This window comes from Pezoporus occidentalis, unplaced genomic scaffold (assembly GCF_034315485.1).
Source record: "Pezoporus occidentalis ecotype Australia unplaced genomic scaffold, CSIRO_AGI_Poc_V1 ctg134, whole genome shotgun sequence".
In the NCBI taxonomy this organism is placed as follows: domain Eukaryota; kingdom Metazoa; phylum Chordata; class Aves; order Psittaciformes; family Psittacidae; genus Pezoporus; species Pezoporus occidentalis.
The window spans coordinates 139,981-163,412 of NW_026913146.1; the positions used below are offsets into that span (position 1 = coordinate 139,981).

The window sequence follows — 23,432 nt, forward strand, 5'->3', positions numbered from 1 at the left end:
TTCCTTTAGCAATACTACCTAACTTCTTGTTTGCTTTCTTTACTACAACTGGATACTTGGCTAAAGGCTTTAAAGGATTTTTCTGTAATAACTTCCAATCCCTTTTTATTCTGCAGAATCTTTCTTTTAGCTGGTACTCTGTCAGTTTGGTTCTTTGTTCCAGGGCTTGTCAGTCTGCTTTCATCTACATTTGCTTTTGGCAAGACCAGGGTCTTAAATGATAGAAATCTCTCCAATCCCTTTTTCCGTAATGATAAGTTGAGGTTCCTCATCTAGTAACATTTACAGACTTTGAAATCTGCCCCCTTAACACTGTTGTTTATCCTTTTAACAGGAGAAAAAGAAAAAACAGTAAAAAGAGAGGAGAAAATAAGGCATTCAAGGGCACCCCTCTGAATTTTGTAGCATCTTTTTACTATTTTCTTGTTAACCTGTTTATACCTAAAATTTGACCAAAATCTTAAAACTGACATAACCTTTTGGATAAAAACATGCACTTTGTGCACTAGATTATTCATGTTCTTTGGTGTAAAAAGCGCACCTCAGTCAGGTAAAGTTTTTCAGTCCAAATTTAACATTAACATTCAAGTTGTTTTCCAACTAAAATGCTGAAAAGCATTTAACATTTCTTGAATTCTGTGGAATGAAGGGACTTGGTTAAAAAGCTGAATATTTTCCTGGAGGTCCTTCTGGTGCCTCATTTGAAGCCTGTTTAGTTTCCCAGCAGAGACACTCTGTTGCTGCTCCAGGTGTGGGGCATTAGACTCTCTGGTCCTTGCAAAGTCCTTGTGAGGATGGTGCTGATGTCCCTGTGTGGTGCCCTATAGCCCTTCCCTTTCTGGGGACACCTGACCTGCACTGGAGAAGAGCTCTTTGGCTCCATCAGCCGTGGCACTCTTCCTTGTCAGGCAAAATCTCTTCTGCCAAGCAGTTGGATTTTGGGGGTAATATAGCAGGGTGGGAGGCAGAAGTTAATAGGGCAGGGAGCTAAACACCTCAGATTTTCTGAGATGTCAATGCTTGGTTGGGTTCTCCAATGCTTGTTTTGTGGATGCAGCTCATACTGCCAGAGTCATGTTAAGTAGAAGTACAAAAGCACCAGGTTAATTTCTCGGTTTCCAACTGTTATCTTTCTTAACAAAAGGTGTTAAAAAAGCTTGCTGAATGGCATGTCCAGCATAGAGGGTGAGACAATAATTACCCTAGTTTCTAGGAAGGTATTTTAAATACCTGTGAACAAGAATGACTATAAACTGTGAAAGGTCTCTTGCTAAAAAGTATTTCCACTTGAATCATCTACAGCCCTTCTGATTTCCACCCTTTGGCCTCCTTCCAGTTGAGTGAATATCCTAGCCCCACACCAGGGAAAGCTTCACACTGTTCCATCAATTTCTTGTCAAATGATTCTCCAGATAAAATGTAACTGACATTTTTTTCCATGGCCTCTTTTTCACCCTGTCAGGACAGTCAGAGCAGCAATGAAACCATCAAGCCAGTGTTGTGGAAACACACCACGTTGGTGTTTTTGGTAGCACATCCTTGTTTTAGGGAGGCACGTGGAAGGGACACCTAGGGGTAAGGGTTTTTCCACATCCTTTCCTGGGGAGATGGCGAGAGCAGTGAGGGAGGCCGTCTGCAAATAAGGTCTAATGTCTCCAGCATGACCATCACATGGAAGGCCGGACAGAGTTTGGGCTCTTCCCCATGTTTATCATTCCCCACCATGCACCTCATCATTCACTTTATATCATCTGACAACACCTCTTGGGGAGAGCTGTTTCCATCAGTGCTCAGTGAGAGGGTTGAGCAGAGCATGGACAGCACTCAAGGCCATGTTAATTTTATTTGACATTGCCAGTTTATGCTGGGCATTGAATATTGTCCATCCTGCTTATTGCTCCACTGCCCAGTTTAATCTCCTGTTTGTCACTCTCTGGTGTCACAGAACCACACGGACTAGACTCTGGGGATTGTGGAAGTGGACATGCCACCTCCACATTCAATGATGAATTCATTGTTTTGGCTGGTGTCGTCATTAGTTCAGCCTGTGGTATGCTTTCAGCTGGATCTGTTCAGCTTGGTTAACCTGTCTCATCTGTGACTCTCCTTTGTCATAAATGACACCTGCTCCAACTCCTTCTTGCACTTCCAGGGCTTAACCTTTAATTTCAAACTAGAGTTGAAGATGTTGTGAAGATATGGTGAAGAGCAAAGAGGGGAAGCTTTTTGGTTGATAGCTTTTTAACAAACAGCAGGATCCGAGAGGAAGGTTTTCTCAAGGACTCTAAGTCACATAATCCATCCTGGTCCAAGACAGGATTAACTGAACCTAAAGCATTCTGGGCCACCTCTGTGCAGCCTGTTTGTTCATGAAAACTTGCAGAATTTGGGTTGGCTTTTACCACAAAAAATATTCTTCATGCCAACAAAAAGAGAAAGGCAAACAGCAGGGTGGCCTTGGGTAGTTTACAGTGAAATCTGAAACTTTCAGGTATGAGACAAGTACTGAGTTACTTGCTTGACTGAAAAGTTATCCCTTTATTGTGGCCTCCAGAGGAGCACTGGTTGTGGCCATAGCTGAATCAACATGAGAGCTTCGGGGCTGTGAGAGTTGGAAAACAGTGGGGTTCCCCTGGTGCATGTGTGCCATGGCCCTGCCGGGTGAACGGGGGTCAAGCAGAGCTGAAGTGCTCTTCCTCCATTGCAGGTCCTGAATCCCTGCTGCTCCAACCCCTTTAGGTGGTGGTGTGGAGCACACCCATTCTTCATGGACCTGCCCCTCATTCCCACCAGTCCCCATTTTGGAAAATCAAAATGGTGTAACTGCCTCTTGTCACCTTTCTCCTGCCTCTCTGTGTCCTCTGCTTTTCTAGACATCTTGGGGTGGGGGTGTCCTCTAACCCAAGGATTGCCTAGCTTTCCTTGAAGCGGTAGCAGTTTCTGGGTCTCCAAAGAAGTGAGGTGGATGGAGAAGTCGCAGGAAGTGTTAAACAGATTTATGCAGCACTAAACTGCTGAATTTTGCAGGAAGGGAAGAGCTGGAGGATGAGGGTAAACAAGCTCTTCTCTCAGCCTGTGTTGTCAGTAAATTTTTATAGAGTTGAGATTTATTCTGGTGTCAGCCTCATGTGGCTGTATATAGTGGGGGCAGGATGCAATAACTTGTTTAAATAAAAGCCTTTTGGCAGCGTGTAAAGCCACCCTTCTTTTTTTTAATCCTTAATGAATGTTTTGCCTTGTCATACCACCCCTCTGTTGTTAGCCCCTTTCATCTGCATGGTCCTGTGCATGTTAATTTTTCATAGGGGGAGACACTGGGAGACAAATATTTAGTCAGAACTCCCTTTGTTTGGCAATGTACAGAACTGATGTGTCAGTTAAGAGAGAAAAACATTGCAGCTACCAGTGCCTTGCTCATATTTCTGTTATATATGTTTTTTTTAGGCGCAGTCTTTGCTAGCTGATTGATGTTTGTTCCTGAAGGCAGCTAGAGAAAAGCCCACCCAGGCATTAGGGCATTTGGTGTGTTGCTCAGGCACATGCCACGGCATACCCTGCTCCCTCCTGACAGCCTGGCCTGGAGGCAGCATCGGGGACAGCTGGGGAGGGTCACAGAGCAAAATGTCTAATGTGGTATCCCAAGGTCGCCAAGGAGCGGTGTGCGGTTCCTTTTCACTGATCTCGAGGCCGTGCAGGGAGTTTCTGTGAGCTGGCAGTTGCAGAAATGATTTCTAACGAGTGCAGCCTTTTTCTGGTGTGCAAACACAGGCTGGGTAAAAGGGAGATGCTTAAGAATTAAGGCAAGCTGTACTGCAACAGAGGAGCAGCAGAGAGCTTTCCTTGTGAAAGCTTACGTAGTACTTGATATAATACAGGGGAAATGCATGGAGCAGCCAGAGCTGTCTGGCTGGAGCATCTTCAAACCAGGAGTGATGTTTGTACATAATTAAGTCAAATCTGCAATGTCAAACGCAATGAGAGATGTTGATACGTGTTGTAACATGCTAAGTGGAAATCTGAGATTCGGAAATATTTTCAGTGTAAAGTAGGACTGCGTAGTGTAGGCATACTCTGTTTCTCAAGACGCTTGGAAATTATGGCATTTCTTGGATGTTTATTTCAGATTTTCTGAAACCAGAGAATCAGCAGAGAAATGGTGTAACAGAAGGAAATGCATACTCAAGGAGGAATTTAGTGAGAAAAGTAAAAAACATTGGAAGTAAAAGGGCTTGGTATTTTCGTAAGAAAATCTAAACAGGATACCATTGGAGGAAGGTATGATTGGCTTAGAAGAGGAGAATGCATGATTTTTAACAAGATACAGAAGGGAAGGTAATTTCAAATTAAAATCAGCACTGTGCAATGCAGAATTACAAATAGAAAACCGGCAGGAAGCATCCCTATCTGTTGAAGTCTGGAAGGAAAACCATTAGGAAAACTGACATCCCAGTGATCTTTTAAATCAGCTCTAGGCTCCCATAAACTGAATTAGCAGACATGATGTGGAAGAGAAAAAACAGCAAGTTCTGATTAACCTGTGCTGGTGCTTTTTCTCAGCCCCACCTCCAGAAAAGATCTAGCAGTAGGGTTAGGAGGCATCCTCAGCAAGTGTAACTAATTTGTTTACTCATTTGCATGATCAGAGAATCAGGTTTACATACAATGTGTGCATGCAGTGCTTGTGTGCGTATATAAAATAACCACTCCTTTTATATGACATTGATTTTTCTCACAGTTTTATAATGATCACAGCTCTTATTCCTGGCAAAAAAAAGTGTGCCTTACAGAGAGTTTGACAGAATAACTGTGTCAAATAAGATTGATTGCAAGGAATATAAATGCAGCTGTCTTTACTCACACAAAAGTAAAGACTTAAAAGAAGTGTTTACAAACTCCTTTTCCTTGCTTTCTTGCCTGACCAGGGCTCAGAGCCAGCCAAAGCCTCCTACAGACTGAAGCAGCTGCAGAGGCTAAATGAAGTTTTTGGGTGAACACTTTAAATTGAAGCTGGCTAGAGGGTTCATGAAGTAGTTTGAACTCTCGGTGTGTGTGTATGCAGTATATAGGTAACTATTTTACCCGTTATCGGCCTTATCTATGAGCTACAGTATCTTAGTGGTCTGCATGCTGCAGCATATACACAGCCACAGTCACTTTGAGGTGAAGCTGTTCCAGTATGGCCTTATCCACGGGTCACAATGCCTTCAGAAGTAAGCCTACACCAACATGGCCTTACCCCCATGGCTGCAGTCCCACCAGGGATGTACCTGCTCTGTCATGGGCTTACTCATGGCCACATGCTTCGAAGTGCTCCAGCATGACCCCATGCACAGCCACAGATGCTTCAAGGTGTGCTATCTGTCACGTGGACTTATCTATAGACAGAGATGCTTCGAGGTGTACCTTCTCCAGCATGGTCTTACCCTTTCAGAGGTATAGCTGCTGTGGCACAGACACAACCACGACCACAGACACTTCGAGATGTACCTGCTCAGTGTGGATTTGCTCACGGCCTGAGATTCTTTGTGATGTCCTGCTCCTATATAGACTCATTGACAGGTCTCAGTCCCTTCGATGCGAGTTCACAACGGAGTTCCAGCCTGCCTGGTACAGCAGCGCAGAAACAGCAGCGATGCCCCAGCCATCTGCCAGCCCAGGCACATCACCGTTGTGGTTACCAAAACGTTCCCAGGCACAGCGGAGTAAGATGATCAGCAGTACAGCAGGCACTGAAAGCAAAGAGCAGCCACTAACGAGCACTAGACTTCAATTTACAATAAGGCAGGCAAGCCCCATGGCAAGCGCAGAAGCCTCTCAGTTAACAGCTGAACAGCAGTAAATTCGATCTAGCAGATTCCAGTCAAACCTGTCATTATCTGGAATGCTTCGAGCCCCACGTTGGGCACCAAAAAGGACTGTTGTGGTTTAACCACAGCTGGCAACCAGGCACCAACAGCCACTTGGTCACTCCCCACAGTGGGGTGGGGGAGAAAATTGAAAGCATAAGAGTGAGAAAACTCATGGGTTGAGACAAGGATGGTTTAACAGGTAAAGCAAAAGCTGTGCATGCAGGCAAAACAAGACAAGGAATTCATTCCCCACTTCCCATGGGCAGGCAGGTGTTCAGCCATTTCCAGGACAACAGGGCTCCATCGTGCACCATAGTTACCTGGGAAGACAAATGCCATCACTCTGAACATCCCCCTTTTCTCCTTCTTTCCCCAGCTTTTATTACTGAGCACGACATCATATGGTGTGTTTTGGTCAGCTGGGCTCAGCTGTCCTGGCTGTGTCCCCTTCCAACTACTTGTGCACCTCAAGCCTGCTCACTGGTGCTGTGAGAGGCAGAAAAGGGCTTGACTATGTGAGCATTGCTCAGCAAGAACTGATAATGCATTCCCATGTTAGCGACGCTGTTTCCATCACAATCCAGAACATAGCCCCATGCTAGCTACTATAAAGGAAATAAACTCTATTCCAGCCAAAAACCAGCACACATACATGCCTGTATTTTCCCAGCTATGATATCTAGAAATTTTTAATACTTGACAAATGTTTCTGGGATTTAGGGACACCTGATAATGCTAGCCCAGACACTCTTGCTCCAGCTGCTGCACATCAGCATTTCATAGTGGTCTCATCTGGGATTCTGGACATATGAACGTTCTTATTTGGAGCTTCTGAACATGTGTGCTGTGTGGTAGAGCCATGTGTTATTTGACACTTCTGGAAGGTCTTCTGGGCCTGTACCATCCATGCAGTTTATGCGTGTGCAGTAGCTCTGATCCATCTCAGAAGCCAAAGGTTTAATGTGCATGTGCTTTACACTGTGCACGCATTTCAGCCTGAGAAATTCTGTATACGGAGCTTGATTCTGTCCCCACTGCGGTCCTCAGTCATTGTTGTCAACTTTGAGGGTTAGACTCAGGCATTGTACTTTTCCTGGATTGGAATATGGGTTTTTTCTTTTCAGGTTAGTCTTTAATTTAGTGTGGCATGACAGTCCTGGACACTCGAGTTTTTCAAAGAAATTGTCTTCAGTGTAGCTTGTACATTTATTTCTATAACTGGGTCATTCCTTCTGGCCAGCACCTTTCAAATGCTTTCCTAACATAAAACTGATCTCTTTTTCTGGTATTTTCTCACATGACGTAGGTGCTGCCAGTAATAAAAAGCATTATCTTCTTCCCACTCAGCCTGTCCTTACTGGCTGCGTTTTTCTTGACCTGGAAAGAAAATACTGAAATAAAAGGATAATTCTTTAATGAGTTAATGTGCTGTAGATTCATTACTATTTTTGCAGAAATTATTCTCACTTCATTAACTTGCTCTCCCCTTCCACCCATTTTTTATAAGAATTATTATGAAGCCAGAACTTGATTAGTGCTGCCTTTGTCAATTCAAGTTATTAATGATCAGTTAATTCTCTCAAGAAATCTATTTTTACTGTGGCACGATTCATTTTAAGCCATTGAATCTCGTGTTTAAACATTTTAGTACTTACTTTTCAATTATGTAGTCACAGTAAAGTAGGAAAACCTTAAATACTTCCTTAAAGGTGACTTATGAAACAGGAATGATTTATGTCTGATTTTCACAGCTCTAAAAATATAGTGCAGAATGTTACACACTGTGCGTGATGCAACTCACGTGCAAAACAAAGAGAAATAAGTGGGATTCTAGTCTTAACTTGGAAAATCACTTCTGTAGAGGAACAGAAATAAGTGACTTCTTACTTAAGAAGTTTATTCTTTCTCCGCTAGTAGTAGAGAATTATGAAGGTGATTTTCTTATTAATAATAGAAGGCTTGTTAACATTTTCATAGTGTTTCAAGAAACCTTTTCCTTCTAAAATTTGCATATAAGAGTATCAATTTTATTTCTAAAATGATCTGAGCTGGTACATAAAAATAAATGTACTGTGCTAGAAATGAGTGGAAATTTAAATATGGATCAGTGGGTACAAGATGTAAGATGAAGTAAATAGGACAGTTGCTGGTTGGGTTATCTTTTTCTTACGTTTTGTGGAACTACAGTCAAGAATAAATAACTAATATGTGCTTTTTGGAAGTTTGAGATTGCCCTATTTACACTTTATATACTGCGTGTGGATGTTGGAAAGAGAAAGAAATAGAGCTCACTGCAGGATGTGAGTGAGAAGACACATTGTCTCCAGGAAGTATTTATATGGCTGTAGGAACAAACCAGGCAGTCTGGGGAGGAACCAGGACTCATGTTTGAGGGGAATATTTTCTTACCAAGCCCTTGCACTGCAGTGCAGAAATAGCATCCTGCTATTTCTGTCCCAGGACTGTCTCAGGAAGATACCTTACAGATGAGAACAGTTGGCAGTGTCTTTGCTCACAGCACTATGGTAGCAAGCCCTTTAAGAGGAGGAATAGAAACATAATAATGCCTGGAATAGTCCGCGTGAGACCCACTACCACTTAGGCAGCCTGACTGAGTAAAAGATGCAGAGACAGAGCTCACGATGCTTCAGAAGCCCTGTTCTCCACCCTTTCTCCGGTGGCATCAGTGTCATTGAAGTCTCACCACAGCTGAAATCTCCAACTAGGACTCTCTGGAGTCACTGCTTTAGAACACAGGGCCCTCAAACTCCCTCAGCTCTGTGTCCTTTTGTTTTTATCTCATACTGGCAAATTAAATAAGTAATTAAGTGCATATTTTTAGTTGCTGATTTACAGGCTTAGATAATGAAAGGTTGCATGTTGTTTTAGGAGATTGTCTGCTTGCTGCTGTTGTTAAAAATACTTGATTTCCACACTTTTTTCCAGGGCTTCTCATATTCCTTCTACAAGTTACATGCTCACAATTTCACCTCGTATTTTTTCATGAGTTAATACTCAGTATTAAGATTATTCTGCTGGGCAGATTTGTTGGTCTGGTAAGGAGTGACTTTGTAAGTATTCTCCAGACACGGAGAGCATCATTTATTCAGTGGGCTGATCTACTGCTATTATTTCATTTCTGTCCATTGCCTGCTGACTGTTGATGTCAGATTTGTAGATACACCAGCCAAATTTACAGACTTCACTTTCTGCACCAGCTGAACTCCAAGTACTTACATAATCCGCGCCTACTGTTCTGTGTGGCTTTTTTTGCTATTCACATGCAGTGTATCTAGTATGAAATTTCATTTGCTTTGTCAAAGTAAACACCAAGTTTCCCATTGAGAATTTGTTAGCCAGCTAGACTCCCTGTACAAGTAGCATTTTTGGTGGTATATTTGTTATTGTACAGCGGTGATATCCAGTATAATTTTAAATTTCCAGGGTTTTATGTAAATCCATTAACTGCATCTAGGCAAATTTACATTATGTTGTCACTTTTTGACAACATAGTGTTAAAACCACTAGAACTGGGTTGGCTCTTTCTGAATAATGGTTCCATTATGTAACAGGGCTCTGGAGGTTAGATATACTGAACGGCAAATTCTTTTTCTTTCTTAATTCATTTCTGTGACATGGTTAAATAGACTGTGTGCTATCTGAACAAATTCAGATTTTCCATGTATTCCCAATCGGGTTTTATCAATAGCTACTTATCAGTACTTTTTAACTGCTTCATCACTTTCTTTCTAATTGTTATTTGGTATAAAGTTGTTCCATGTTCAGGACTTTTCTTGATTCTGTCTCCTTTGTAATAGTCTTTTTTTTTTTTTCCTAATAATATTTTAAAAATTATTTGTTCTTCCCCTTTTCCAAAGATTAGCTCATTTCGTTTTTATTTTCTCTTTTCATTTCGCTTGTGGATACTTCACAACTGTCCATATCATTGTCTATATAAATAACTAGTCCCCATTTTCAGGGGGGTTTCTTTTTATTCTCAAACCTTCAATCAATTTCTCTGAACCTGAGTCAGTGTTGTTGAGCACTTACAGAGTAAAATCCTGTCCCTATTGAATTCAGTGGGAGTTTTGTCATTCATGTCAATGACTTCAATGCTTCACTCACGGTTAACATGCATTAGGTTTTAATTATAATGCCTTTTAGGCACCTCCAACCTTATTCCTGCTTCATAGCTTTTAATTACTTCCCAGTGAGCACACTATTTACTCCTCCTAATTCCACTCAGCTTGATTCTTCAAAGTGCTCCCTTTCTTGTTGCTTGTCTGTATACAGGAGAAGGATGATACCTTAGGAAAATGTAAAGATAGCCAAAAGGGAATTATGGTAAACATTGCGCATTCCTTTTGCAAATCATTCTGTGAAGGCAATGTTTGATTTTGATGGGCTTTATGGGAAATGTGGACTTCTGCATGCCACCCACTGAAGGAATGGAGCCTTATAGAACACAATTATCACACTTCAAGCACAAAGTGGCAACCTGTTCAAGAATAAAGAAAGGAAAAAAAAAGGTTGTCTGTTACACACATTGTGGTCTTAAGATAAGGAAATTCTAAGCTTTTTTCCCCTAGGGAATACACAATAAGTAAAATGATTAATAGCAATTGCATATCAAAGGCAGACAAACTGAATTTATGGTCAGCTGTTGTTTATCACTGTGTTGATGACAATATCATGTTCACCAAAGTACAGTGGCTTTGTAGTATTTATTGGCTTCTTCTTTTTAACCTATTGGATACTGGTTAGACAATTTTGCTAACTACATTAATTTAAAATTTTCCATGTCCAAAGAATTCATGGCCCCATAACCTCTATAAATGAAATAAACCTGAATCACTCATATTTCCTTGTGGCTTATCTACAGTTCTGAAATTGCAGATTAATTAAACTAATAAGAGAAAGAAGATGGTTTTCTATGTATATCTCGTGATTGTGTGTCTCATTTCTTACATAGGACAGTACCTGTAATTTGCTGCACCTCGGAGAAAAAGTCCAGGTGTTACTGGTTTCTGTATTCTCTGACCTCCAAAGCTGCTGCTTCTTTGCTACATGAAACAATGCTCTTGGGTCATGCAAAGGACAGAAGTTATGGCTCTGACTTTCTCCAAAGTTCTGCTGCTGGCTTTATCTATTGCAAAATGCTACATGAAACAATGCTCTGTTGGGTCATGCAAAGGACAGAAGTTATGGTGCTAAATTACAGAATTAATGGCATTGACATGTAGTCAGATAATAAGTATAATAGTCACAGAATTGTAGAATGGTTTGGGTTGAAAAGGACCTTAAGATCATCAAGTTCCTCCCACCCTGCATGGACAGGGACACCTTCAGCTAGACCAGGTTGCTCAAGGCCCTATCCAGACTGGCCTTGAACCCTTCCAGGGATGGAGCATTCACCACTTATTTGGGCAACATGTTCCAGTGCCTCACCACCCTCACGGTAAAGAACTTCCTTCCAACCTAAATATCCTCTGTTTAAGTTTGAAACCACAACCCCTTGTCCTGTCAATACATCCCTGCAGAAGAGTCCCTCTTTGGCATCCTTGTAGGCCTTGAGGTCTCCATGCAGCCTCTTCTTCACTGAAGTTATGTTCTTTTTATAAAACTGAGAAGTTTAAAAAAGTTTTGTCAGAATCAGCCCCAAATAATTGAAGACTTATCTGAAATCAGCATATATTTTTCAGGCTTCAGAATCCAGCAAAGTAATTCTTGAAGAAATGTTTATTGTGCAATGATGAGTGCTACGATCCACTTCATACAGTTATTTTTTTCTCTCTGAAGCATTGCTGGTGACTAGAGTCCTACTGCGTGCATCCATTCCATTGTCATGGGGTGTCTTGTCCCTGTCCTGTCCTGTCCACACACTGGAAATAGAGAACACAGTGCTCTGACTGTTCAATCTAAAAATAGTACTGACAACAAACAGGGGAAGATAACTTGCTTAGTAGTGGGCAGGGCAAGAATGCATTCGCATTTGTTTGTTACTGTGGCTTGTGTTCCCAAGCTAATTAGTTTTTAACACAACTAATCTACCTTTTGTCTTTTTGTCTTTGCAGAATTTAGATTTTGACAGTCTTGAGCTGTACATCAATCACTTTGCCTCTTAAGTACTAAAACGTCAACATCAATATTCTGAGATTTCAGCTTCCTCTTTTATGTCTTTTCTGATGGGTAACACTAGCTGAGTCCTCTAAGGTGAAGTAATTCTGTAGTAACAGGTAGAATTACATCACTGAAGAATTTGTAGATACTGTTGTTTTTCCGACGGCTATTTAACAGCGTTTTTATCTTTATTCTGTAGTCTTGGTATAGGTGGCTAAGTATCTGCATCCATCCCTTCAAACCCAAGGAAAGACAATCCTGGTTTGCTTGAGGCCTGTTTCCTGGTACTGAGGCCCTGGCAAAGAAGTCTGAATAAAATGTCATGACAAATGGATGAGGATTAGCACTTAATGAAAACAGGGGAAGTTTAGGTTGGATATAAGGAGGAAATTCTTTCCTGTTAGGGTGGTGAGGCGCTGGAATAGGTTGTCCAGGGAGGTTGTGAATGCTCCATCCCTGGTGGTGTTCAAGGCCAGGTTGGATGAAGCCTTGGGTGATATGATTTATGAGGTGTCCTTGCCCATGACAGGGGGGTTGGAACGAGATGACCTTAACCTCCTTTGCAACCCTAACTATTCTATGATTCTATGATTCTATGTAGGATTTGAAAGAGGTCCAAACCTTTTCAGATGACACCTCTTTTATAGTAGATGTAGTAAGTGACACCGGAGTAGATACTTCTCTTGGCAATGGAAAGAACATTTTTCTCACTCAACAGTTTATATTGAGAAGTTGTCTTGTCCCTCCCTTTTACATTCTGTCTCGGTTTTTGGCCACCAGCACAGGAAGAGCAGTCAAGAGAAGTTCGGACTGTGCTGCTGTGGCTGGAACTTATTGCTGCTCTGTTTTGCTTTGTGGAAAGCAGGTTCGTTTCCATCTTGGTGCCACCATGTAGAATAGAACCTACCCCCCAAAATCTTGTTTGCTTTCAACAAGCAACACTTAGGTTTCTTTTCTAAGTGTTGCTCATTCAGCTCCTATGTAACAGGCAAGAATGTCTTCTGAAGGAAAAAAACCCAAACACACACAAAAACAATCTCAAACAGACAACTCAATAAAACTGGCTCCTGACAGAAAGCACTAATGTACTACCAATGTACTTAGCTACAGATAGCACTGGCTGCTTTGGGGAGCAGTCCTCTGACTTTAAAATTCTTGTTTGCCTCTTGGAATGTCTTTCTGGTATGTCCTTGTGCTGTGTGTGGTAAGGCAAGCTGCACACCCACTGTCTGGAGCAGATGTGGTGGGGCTTCTGGGAAATAGGAGACTTAAAGCTTCTGGATGTGGCTCTTTGCTTTAAAGAAGTCATCTGGTCCTCCACTGCCAGCTGGTCGAGACTGTGCTCTGCATATGGGGGAGCAAGGGGAAGCTCATAGTACAGTGGCTTGTTTTTGTCAAAGGTTTTCTATGCACTTTCTAGAACTTAGACGAACTCACTGCTGTGATTGTTGCCTTCTGGGATCTGAGGACTTTGGAATACTTTCCAACTAATGGATTGGCTAAGAATTCTTAAGAGTGGGAAAAAATATTTATCTATTGCAAAGAAGGAATTTGTTGCACAGAGGTGAGATAGGGCAGCTATAAACCAACTATGTCATTGAGTCTAATCCCCTGCAGTTACTGAGGACTATTACAATTATTACAACAGATGTCTTGTTCAGAGGTTCGCAGAACAGCTGTCTCATAGGATCTGATGTTTGCAGAATGTCTGCCACACAGTCACGTCATCCACCATGAAGTGATTCCTACTGTTCTGTGACAAATGCTAAGACCAAAGTAGTGAGAGGCCAAGAAGAGACAACTACAGTGTCACAGTAAAAAAAATGAGAGAGATTGAGGGAATTGCCCATGTCCTGTCTCTGAGATGACAATAATTTCACCAGCTACAATTCCTGGATGATCCCAAGAGCCAATCATGTTGTCAAAAGTCTAGCTGTTCTGTAGGAAAAGTTTAAATTCCTTCTGATGTGAAATCTGAGGGTCATTGGAACTTGTAGTGAAGAGGTAGCATCCATGCTCCTGGATCCTCTTGATCTTCTTCTTACCTGGGGTAAACTCCAGTGCTTCAGGGAAAAAGAATAAATAAATGAAATTAAGCTGTCCCTCAAAATGAGTCCACAAGAGCAGGACCCAGCTCCCTTGATGCGCAGTGTTTTAACTTTCCACCACCCCTCTGCTAATATAGCATCCATCTTCATTAGTGTGAGCTATCTGTGGTTGAAAGCTGTCAGAATTACCTAGCAGCGCAATTTCATTTGAGAAATTACTAATATCAGCTCTTTCGTACTGTTGTTCCAAGTCTAGATCCTTGTAATGAAATGAGAAAAAACTTGTTGGCAATGTCAGCACTTTAGTTTATTACTTGTTTGCATTTTTTTTCCCTGAAATTTGTGAAGCTGTGTGCACTAAATTCCGCTTGCAGAAATGTATTTTCAGAAAATGATCTAGAAGAATATTTTGAAGTAAGGAGTCCCATTTCTGTGCTCAGTGAACTGGGACACTACTGCATACATGTAATTCCATATACTGCATGTCATTTAACGTAATACTTGGTTCAGTATCCAATTTTCCTCTTGCATGCTAACAAAACAGTATATTAAAAGAAGCCTGTTCTGTTTTGTTCATTAAAGTTTTGAAAGCTTAAATACATTGAGGGATGTTTTGTGTAAAGTGTACACTGAGGGAGATCTTTAAGATTAAAATAGGTAGTTCTATGGCCTGATGAAGTCTTTTTGTTAAATTCGGTTCTTTTAGTAAAAAAAAATAAAACCTAAATATGTTTTCAAAATCTAGTATTTATTTCTGTTTGTCAAGTCAGCAAAAGACGGTTCCCATATTGACGGCACAGCAAATGAGATCACGTTGTAGTGAAGCTGCAACTTCTTCCTATAATTGACATAGAAATGACAGCTGTGATGATTGACAATGTAAAGCAAGGGTTTGTTCAGGTCCTTGGATGATATTATGGTATAGGAATGGGAGTTACACTGATGTAAGACCTCTGATAAGATTCAGGAATACCTAAGGTTAGTAAAACTAATTAGTTATATGTTGGGTTCCTTTTTCAGTAACGGGGCCTAATCAGGTGTTTTGTGTGTGTTTTTTATAGTCTGTGATCTTGTTCCCTGTCATATTAACGCTGCTCCATAGTAAGAAGAAACATTAATTAGCACATAATTTACAGCAGGAAAAGCAGAGGCTTGGGCAGTTAATAAAATTTAAGAGATGATTTTATCTAGACCTGTTTGTGGGATTTCCCAGTACTGCATCTTTATATGCACTACTAAAAATACATTTTTACTCTCATTTCAGTTTATGCTCTATTAAAAGTGTCCATAAATAATTATTTTGGTGTCTTTCAAAATCTGATCTAAGGTGTATGAGGCAGTGCTCAGAAGCTTTAAGCGAAAAGACAGTTAGTACCAAATTCAGAAGGTCCAGTTCCAGATGGATAAGTCATACACGTCAGTGATTCTGTGGTCTCCAAAGATACCATGTTGTCTAGTATATTAAAAATTCTTTAGGATAATGTTTTGTCCTAGATTTTTAGGAAGTACTGGGGAATTTCCCTGTCTTTCCCACTTGAAGCATGATTTTACAACTAACCCTTTAGTCACATTGTCAATATTTTTGCAGGAAAGAGGGCCCCAGGTGCCACTGTTGTGTCTATTGACACGAGGGAGAAATGCCCCTGGTTTCCTATCTTTGTGATATGTCACACACGCTGATGCAACCTGGGATCCTGTGAGCAGCTAAGCATGGACCAGCCCTGTGCCCTGGCAGCAGGGACAGCCAGGAGTCTTTGGTCTGTTTAAGCAGGGGGACAACCATCGGATCAAGGGAAGGGATTATTTATCTCTATTCAGCACTTAGACTGCATCTAGATCCTGCATCCAGTTTTTGGCCACTCAGTGCACTAGAGTGGGTCCACTGGAGGTCCATGAAGCTGACTGGGGTCTAGAACATTTGTCCTGTGAGAAGCTGGGGAGCTGGGTATGTTCAGCCTGGAAAAGAGATGGCTTCGAGGGGAGCTCACAGCTGTCCCCCCATAATTAGGGGGATATTAGCCAAGAGACAGGTTCAATCACTTCACAGTGGTGCATTGCAGGAGGACAGGAAATAATTGAAGTAAGTTGCAACACGAGGTGCTCAGGCTGGATATAAGGAAAGATTATTACTGTGAGAACAGTCAGGCAGTGGAGCAAGTTGCCTGGAGAGCCTGTGCACTCTCCATCCTTGGAGGTTTTCAAGACCTGACTGAATAAGGCCTTGCTGTGGGACTTTGGGCCTGACTCTGCTTGGTGAAACAGGTTGAACTGGAGATTTTCTGAGGTCTCTTGCAGGCTGTTCCCTCCGAGATGGAGTTAGAAGTATCCACAGTCCTTACTTTGACCTAGAGCACCTTTTTCATCCTTTCCAGGACTAAAAATTGTATCAGTTGCTTATTTTAAAACACAATCATGTTGTTGGTGCCATTTTATGTCACCTTTTGTTGTTAAGACATTTGCCTAAGAGTGGGAGACCTTATTTCATGTCAGTGGTCTTCTCAGGCTGAGGATGTTCAATGTCACATCTCCATCTTCCCAAGAGACTACCTATATCCTCCAGGTTGCAGTCTGCATATACCATGCACATTCTCTCTTCTTGAAGCAGTGGAGCTACATAGGTGAGAATGAAAATGCAGGGGCTGGAGAGAGAAGCGGCAGAAGTGGATGAGAATTGCAGGTGAGTTAACACCGCAGGAACTCTCTGTTTGGGTTTAGTCCTGGGTTTCAGGCTCTCTGATGCTGCACCTGACTTTTAGCTGGTAGCCATTTATTTCCACATATATAAGCATTAATGGAAGAGAAATCCACGTTTTATAGACAAAGTAAATATCTTAATTGCTCAGGCAAGGAATTACGCTTGCTTTTTCACTTTCTCTTTTCCCTCTGCTTTATTCCAGTCCCCATCAATCTTACAGTCCTTACTATACAGCTGGAGCAAAAGGGATGGAGCATATCCTTTGCATAATTCCCACCAATTCCACAAAAACCTGTACTCTGAGGGCAAGAGCCTTGTCCCTGAAAGATGGGTATAGGTTTGTATTTTCTCAGGCTGCTGAAGTCTACGAGCCCATCCACTTGCTGATACATCCAACTATGGGGCAGTATGAGTCTTTTGCTGCTCCAACTGCAGGTTTTGGATACAATTGGTTATGGCTCTTTTGCTTTGCCAGGTTTTCTACAGTTACTGTGTATTAGAGTTGCTACAGACACTTCCCAGATCACACCTCTGGTAGGAGCATGGATGCTGTCTTTATGGAAGCCCTGCTCCTGTCTTGCAACTTGCAGTCCAATTTAGAATTTTATATCCTGGGTTATTTATGGTGACCAACAGTGGCTAATAGCAAGGCTGTATGTCTGTAAGTATTGCTGATTTTGATCAGGAGGGACCCTCTTCTAGAAAATATGCAATGATGTTCTTAATGTCTTCAGCAAAGGTAATCTGCACACCCAGTGAAGCCACTGAAAGGCAGCCAGTGGTTCATCTTCATTTGCAGTTGTCAATCACTGCTCATGGCTTCAGCCCCCAAGAAATCCATGGGGCTGTTTGTTTTGCTTAGGGAACAGAATATCACCATTTATTGAGAAGTACAAGGTGGAAATAGTTTCATTAGAGGGTGTTAAATTTTATAGTTCCTTCATCAAATGTGTCAGATTAATAGGAAGAAAGTGTTTTAAATAGTTGGCTTTAATTAGAAGGATGGAGAAGTCTGCCAACAACAATAATGTGTTTTTGGTGACCAAGTGTTGAAGTAATTTAGAATTTATTCCATTTCTTCCTAATTATGTTCTCATTTATTGAAGTTTAATCTATTTAGAAAAGTACAAGTCCTAATGCTATGCTTCACAGAGCACAAATTATGTTGCTGGATTTTAAAATCATTCTTTATTTTTCAGTCTCTCCGTTTTGCTATTACATTCTGTAATGCTTTTAGCATCATTTGATACATCTGGTCACAAAGTGTCATGTTGCTCTTAGATTTACCAGTTGGTAAGTATTTGCATCTGTTACAAAGGCTCCGTTTTACAGTCTCTGTATCATTGCCAAGCTGAGACCTTGATCAGCAGTAAAGATACGGAGATGCTGATAAATGCTTTTGTCATCTCAAGGACTGATTAGTGTAATTCACTCTTTTAGGGACTTTCAGCCCATGCTGTTAGAAAATTGCAACTGACACATTATGCTGCCAAGAGGATTCTCTTCAAAATGAGATTATTTGAATGTATTGCATTGATTAGTAAATAAAAAAAAATCATTATAATTTTCAGTAGAAACAAATCATATTAATTATTATATGTATTTGGGGCACCTTACAGCATTACTAATATGAGCTTATCATGTAATCATTTTGCTGTTCTGATCTTTCCCATAGATCATCCAATTTACTCAGTTGTCCTGATGAAGTCTATTAAGATTTGTACATCATCAAAAGAGTAAATTATCTATTGATATTCTCTAAGCAGAATTTGTGTTGTTTTTCAATCAATGTGGAAATGCTTTGTATTTACTTGAACATTTGAATTGCAGGTTTTCCTATTCCTGTTTTCAATTTGCAAGTGTGTAATTATGGACTTGGATGCGTCTTCCTGAAAGATAGTTAATCACAGAGTGAAATTCACCAAATGACAGTCCAGAGTCAATGATAATTTTGAATATTAAAATTTCATAGAAGATATTGTGTTATTTTTACAATTTTCTCCAGCTATTTGCAATTTTGACAGAAAAAAAAAGAGAGAAATCTCTTTCTTTTTCTTCTCCTGAGCAGATCTCCTTTTCAGTGTTACATAGGTGAGAAAATCTTGTTTTCAGCTGTCCTAAGCAGAATAATCAGAGTGGTTTTAGTGACATAGGTGATAGTGCTAATGTGTTTATGTATGCTGTCAGCACTGTCTAATTAACAACCTTATGTTAGTGAAGTCTTTTTCCCTGTAAGAGGAAGCCTGAACCTCTAAAAAGTAATTTTAAAAGGTCAGTTTCAGAGGAAAAACAGCTCATGTTTTTTATTACAATGACTAAATGAAAGCTTTCCATTCTAGCAGATTTTTGCTTACCTATTTTTTGGTGACAATATAATAAAGGTCTACAGCAAAACACAGACTTTGGAAAAGTACAGAAATTCCACTCCAGTGGATCCACTGGATCAGTCATATTTCTGACAATCTAGATTTTATCCTGGGCTGTATAGCATTTCATTTCATTCTACTGTGCCTAGGGAAAGCATCTTCCAATGCATTCACTTGCTATTTGAAACACTTTTTGATCAAAGAGAATATACAGGCAGGCTGGCTCCGGAATGTGGGAGCTGAGACCTGGTTTGCACTGAATAACTACTGATACAGGCTTTTTTTCACCTACCCCAGTTAGGTGAGGATCCAACAGAAAAATGTGGCAGTTTATTAAGCCTGTTGCTTGTAGAAGAGAGATTCATTATTTGCACTGAAATGAAGAAGGAAGAGGAGTGTAGAAGCTGGGTTTCTCTTTGAGAATGAGACTCAAGAGAAAGGGCACAGGCTCAGAGCCACACTCGGGAGATGAGGTGTTTCTGTACAGATTTCTCTTCCAGCTTAAAGCCCTGGTACAAGTTAAAGGATTTTCTACATGAGATGCTAAATTAGCCAAGAAGGACTCTAGAATATTTCCTTTTTGTAACCTGGTTTCTAGCCTTGTAACTCAGGGGTTGAATTGTCTTGTTATAATAAGCATGTTCTGTTTTGTGAAGCACTGTCAGAATCTCAGGCTGATAGATGTGATACATTTTCTCTCCAGGGTTAATTAATGTATATAAAGCAGAAAATACAGGTATTTTCATCTGCATAGTGGTATATAGATGTGAGATGCAGAGAGCTTGGAGCCTGGGTTATGTCCCCTTGGGGATGTGAAGATGGGTTAGCTGAGCCTGGCTGCGGGGCAGAGCCAATCCCTGCTGCTACTAGTCCTGTGAGAAACTGGCATCAGAGACAAACCCTGAACCACTGCAGTAAGGTCGACAAAATAGCTTACTTCAAACCAGATAATCCTCCAAACATAATAGGAGGATTTTCTTCTATCAGACTTACTTAAAACTTACTCCAGAAAGTAAAAAGGCTCCTTGGGGACCCTTTGACTGGGTGTTTGGTGCTTCAGTGCTTAGCTGCATTTATATTTTGGGCTTTAAATTCTTTGGGAGGAAATAATATTAGTTTACATTAGCTGTGTGCTATGTGCTTTTCCTGGAGTTTAATTATGATATTTACATGAAGTCATCTCTTCACTAGCGAAATCTCCTATTTTCCAGCCAAGTTAATGTGGAGCTTGGCCTATATAAAAGCTGTGGGATTTGAGCTGAGGACATCATGTTTCGCTGAATGCCAAGATGTATTATCATAGATTTATAACATGAATTATTCATCTCGGCTCCACCTTGGTGTCCTGGGTTCAGCTGTAGCAGTCATTCTTTTGCTTCTTAGTAGCTGGTGCAGTGCTGTTTTTGACTTTCAGCCTGGGAACAGTGCTGATAACACCGATGTTTTTAGTTGCTGCTCAGTAATGTTTACTCTGACCAAGGACTTTCTGAGTCTCATGCTCTGCCAGGGAGGAGGGGAAGCCAGGAGGAAGCAGAGACAGGACACCTGACCCAAACTGACCAAAGAGGTATTCCATACCACAGCACGTCATGCCCAGTATATAAACTGGGGGCAGTTACGAGGAAGGGCTAGATCACTGCTCTGGTCGGGCTGGGTACCAGCTGGCAGGTGGTGGGTGGTTGTATTCTCTTCCCTTGTTATTTCTCTTATCATTATTATTATTGGTGGTAGGAGCAGTGGTTTGTGTTATACCTTAGTTACTGGACCGCTCTTACCTCAACCCATGGGAGTTACATTCTTTCGATTCTCCTCCTCATTCCTCCAGGAGCAGTGGAAGGAAAAAGAGGGGGAGTGAGTGAGCAGCTGTGTGGTTCTGATTTACCGGCTGGGCTTAAACCATAACACTTGGTCATTATCTATTTTGGGAAGATAGTGTTTTTTGATGTGTTTGTTTTATTGTTTACTAAATTAACAGCATTCCTGAAACCATCATTGTTGAAATAAACAAGTTTTCATATCCCAACATCTTGAAAAGACAAGTCTTTCATTTTAATAATTGTTTAGAAGGGAGGGATTAAAAATAGAAAGAGTTTCTGCATTATAAAGTTATTTTGTTTTGCTTTATAAACTCAGAAAAAAACATCTTCAAGTCCTCAGTAAGCCTATCATATTCCAAAACTTTGATGTTGCTGAAATCTGTCAATGTTTTATCAAAATTCTTGAAAAAAATTGTCTTATAGCAAATATCTGACATTGCTCTAATTATTACAAAATACTTCGTAATTTTCTTCCTTTATTCTAAGAGAAGGTAACTTAACTCCAGTACTGTGGCATCCTATATGAGGAGGTTTTGGGTTTTTTCCCTCACATGATACATTTAAATAGTAAAATAATATGATCCCTTCAAAGGGATTTCTGTATATTCTGTATATCCTGTATAAATATATACAGGATAATCATTGTAGAACTAGTTGAATTTTGTCTCCTTTAACGGACAATTTGATGGTGTGTTCAAATAAACTCTTCTTTGAGGTCTTATTTCTTGCTATTGTCTGGCTTGCTAAGCTTCTTAATCTCTGCTTCAGTTCATTAGACAACGATGTGTGTTTCCAATGGCAAAAGCTGTAAGCTTGACTTGTGCTGACAGTAGCAGTGTATCAGTCCATGCCATTGTCGCTCCTTACGTAAGCTAATGAGGCAGCTGAAGCAAGAGCAGAGGATTGCGGCCATTAACTTTTCTTTAGCATGTCCAACTTTTTAGTGTTTAGTCTTGGTAGAACTTCTTATATATTGCAGTTTATAGCATTGAATTAAGGAGATAGGACCTTGCTCTGATATGCTGAATCTCAACACCCTGACTATTGGAAAAAATAGGTAGGGAATTATAATGAAAAAAGAGGTATGCTTGCAGCTGTGTAACTGAAATAAAATTCCTCTTCAGCTTACACAGCATCAGTGGTGCTGAGAAATCAGTTTTGTGCTGATAAAGGTCATGTTTCCAGATGGGGAAAAGAGTTAGTGTAGTAGATAATGTGCAGCTGCCCCTTTTTATGGAGAAATCAGTTTGGGAGGGCCGGTTCCCTAAGCTGAGGGAGCAAGTGTGGCCTGAATTTTACTTTTCCACAGTTCTCTGAATCACTAAGAGGTTATTCTTACATCGTCTGAATGTAGAATAGTTTTTGTGTAGTTGCTAATGCCTTTGTAGATCTGATAGGAGTCTGTTCTGTTTCACTCAATGTTGAGATTAATATATCTCAACATGCATATATTCAGATGTTTAGAAATGTATAGCATGCAGCTGTGGGCTTCTTAAACAGCATCTCTTTCAGTGTGTGTTATGAAAAACTGTTGGACAATATTCAGCTATTAGTTCTAATACATGAGACCACATGTTATTCTAAACCTGTACTTTTTACTACTTGTGAAAGAGTAAGTCACCTCTTGGGGACTGGCAAAAGCAGACAAACTGGATCCCCCTCCTTGTTCCAGGGTGGTAGAGTTGGATCAGCATTCTTCAGCAAAGGGGTCTCATGTTTTCCAGTTCACTTAAAGCTGTTGAATTTCAGGGTATGCAAGGTAGTATAGATGCTTTTGCAGGTCTGTTAAGGGTACAACAGGACATGAGTCCCTGTTTCTAGGGCTGGATGGTTTTATGATTTGTTTAGTTTTTGATTTGGGCTAACAGGGTTATTATTGTGCTACCTTTTTTTTTTTACGGTATTATATTTTAATTGATATAGAAGCACCTTATTTTATAGTAAATAGAGTTACCATGTTTATCTAATGGTCTCCAGATATTCCTATATCAAGTAAATGCAGTTTTCACTTTGTATGTGCCGAGCAATCATTTGGATCTCTATGTCCTTGAAGTAATTTTTTTTGCATCCATCATTTTTGCCATTTGTTATACACCAGGATTTATACATGAACCATGGCAACCTGAGTGCTGTGAATGTCATTGGTCACTATGAGGCAATGGGGTTAGGAAGCTTGGAACTTTTAATGGAGTTTTAATTTATTTCTCAGTTAAAAAAAAAAGTATTTAGATAAAACCCCAGGGTTGTGATTATGAGCTATTAAACAAAAATTCATATAAAATGTTCCTGCTATTAAAAGTCCCAATGCTACAGGGTAAGCCCTGGGTAACACGGCTCTTTCATAGGACCAGCACTTCAGAAATTTCTCACATTCCTTTTCTAAGATGATCCCATGCCATCAGACCAGTCTTCATTTATCCAGTTTTAAATGTTCATTTTAGAAGTTGTAGGTGTGGGTATCTCTGGGAGTGTTCTTACAGAAAAAATAAGTTAATATGGTGGGGTATAGAACAGCCATAACATCAGAACATCCCCTG

The 23,432-nt window shown here is 40.5% G+C and overlaps 1 protein-coding gene across 7 annotated transcripts in view; it reads left to right on the top strand.

The window, feature by feature from the left end:
* Positions 1-23,432, top strand: part of TAFA2 (TAFA chemokine like family member 2) — a 199,920-nt gene that overhangs the window by 43,727 nt on the left and 132,761 nt on the right. The window contains exon 1 of one of the 7 annotated variants that reach the window (XR_009962910.1): positions 4,561-4,610. The exons of the other annotated variants lie outside the window; for them this stretch is intronic. The gene's annotated coding sequence lies outside the window, so the exon portion shown is untranslated. Of the gene's footprint in view, positions 1-4,560; positions 4,611-23,432 lie in introns of those variants that run through there. 7 annotated transcript variants of the gene reach the window in all.